The following is a 2,400-nucleotide window of genomic DNA, read 5'->3' on the forward strand; positions in this document are numbered from 1 at the left end:
CACTCACCCAGCACACACACTTTTTGCCCCACTCCCCTCAGGAAGGAGGTTGAGGAGCATTAAGTGTAGAACCACTAGACTGAGGAACAGCTTCTACCCTGAGGCTGTTAGACTCATTCTCAGGTGTCAAAGTCCAGGCCTCGAGGGCCGGAGTCCTGCAACTTTTAGATGCGTCTCTGATGCCACACAGCTGAATCAAATAAGGAGGTCATTAGCAAGACTTTGGAGAACTTGACTGCACTGAGAAACTAATTCAGTCATATGATTCAGCTGTGTTGCATCAGAGATACATCTAAAAGTTGCAGGACTCCGGCCCTCGAGGCCTGGACTTTGACACCCCTGACTTGTCTGTGCTGCTGACCTCAAACTGCTGTATTCATAGTTCCCATCTGCTCACTACAGATGTTCAGGCTGCTGTTTAATACACTATATTATATTACATTATTATTGTTTGGCATAGAGCTTAGATCCTTATTTACTCTCATTTTATATATATATCTTTTTGTCGGGTGTAACTGGGACCTTGAGTACTTGGTTTCGTTCCATCTCATGTACCACATGTGATGCAAATGACAATAAAGGACCTTGAACCTTGAACTCACCCAGTCCTGGGAGAAAAGGTCCACCTTCCTGCAGTTCCAGGAACATCAAGCAATGATCGGGTCTTTATCAGGCGAGGTCTGGGATCCAGGTTCTGTTGGCCCCAGTTTAGTTCATACTTCAGCTGTTGTTCTTCAGAACTCTGGTCTACAGAGAAGTTCTGGTCCACTCAGTGACTGACAGGAGCCCAAACCATCAGCCTCCACCACCGTGCTGACAGCTGGGAGGAGCAGTTTGCTGCAGTGCATTCTGGGTAAACATCTGGTCTGGTTCTGTCATGCTGCCATGTTGTTTTTAGCAAGAAGAGGTCATGACCTTTGACCTCTGACTAAGGCCTGTAGAGGCACTGCACTGTCTGACCTTCAGGGTAAATCAGCTGTCTGAAATGTTCTGTGAAAAAGTTTCTGGAGGATGATGGACTCTGAATGACCTTTGACTTCTCTCAACTGCTGTTTCTCTGAGGTCATTGCTGATATCTTTCCGTCTTGGCATTGTGTTAGCTGTAGGGTCCGGAGCAGCAGAACCTCCTGAGGAGGATCAGCTGATCCTGAACCTCTGAGGTCCTGTGGAAGCAGCAGGAACCTGGTAAAGATCAGAACTGTTTGGTCCTGAAACCTGGACCTGAAGGAGGTGGATTCAGTTTTTCTCCAGGACTTGATTTAATTTAGAACCAGAGAACACAGACTGTGCAAAAGTTTTGTGTCATTCTCAGTTTATTCAAACTTTTGCTTCAGAGAAGTAAAAGTTCTTAGATGTCCAGCTTTCTGAGGGGCTTTCCACTTTTTCTTTGAATCTTTGCGACCTTCTTGTTTGTTTGTTTACAACCTGCTCATATGTTTGTTTTTAAAGCGTTTTAAACTAAAGCCCAATAATCTGAGACAGAATGTCGTCATGTTTTATTAAATCTTATTTGTCAGGCAAAACATGAAAACATGGGAGCTGGTTTAAGACTTTTGCACATCTCTGTGGACCACGATCTGCCAAATGCTGAAACGGGTCTGCTGGACTCTGGAGGTCTGATTCAGGACTGGTCCTTCTGACCCGGGTCCTGCAGGATGTCCACTTTTGTTTCTCCAGCTGCGTCCAGCAGAGAGCGCCACTGTGGTGCTTCCATGGTGTCCAGCAGGGCCTCCAGCTCAGCCTCCAGCTTGTCCACCGTGTCCTCCACCCTCTGCAGCAGACACAAACAGAAGACAGCTGAACTTCAGCTGTGAATTAAACTGGAGCTGAAAACTGCTGGAATTTAAATTATAATTATTTTAAATTTTATGTTAAGTAATATTTTATATTCAACTCTTTGTTCAAACAATCACCAACTTTCAGAAAGTGAAACAAGAACCAGTGAGAGGACAGGCGGTGCCGAGGGACGGGACATTTTACCTCCAAAGTATTCAGCTGTGAGACGCTGTGTCTGCAGGAGTGATGTCACTAAAGAAAGCAGCTGAACATTTACCAAACACATCAGCTCAAGTTTGAATAACACAAACCCCTGCCAGTTCGGCTGTTGTTAGCTTTTAGCTAGTGTTCTGTTTCTTTTAGCTGAACTAAGTTACAGCTTCTTCAGCAACTTTCTGAAGATTTTAGCAGTCATTCGATATCAGCTTTCACCACTCATTTGGCTGTCATTCAGCAGCTTTCAGCAGATTCCAGCTTTCAGCAGTTATTCAGCAGATTTCAGCTTTCCGCAGTCATTCAGCACAATTTAGCTGTCATCTAGCAGATTTCACCAGTCATTCAGCAGCTTTCAGCAGTCATTCAGCAGTTTTCTGTCTGTCATTCAGCAGTTATTCAGCAGTCATT

Source organism: Nematolebias whitei, chromosome 1 (assembly GCF_014905685.2).
Source record: "Nematolebias whitei isolate Nwh7 chromosome 1, NemWhi1, whole genome shotgun sequence".
NCBI classification, from domain to species: domain Eukaryota; kingdom Metazoa; phylum Chordata; class Actinopteri; order Cyprinodontiformes; family Rivulidae; genus Nematolebias; species Nematolebias whitei.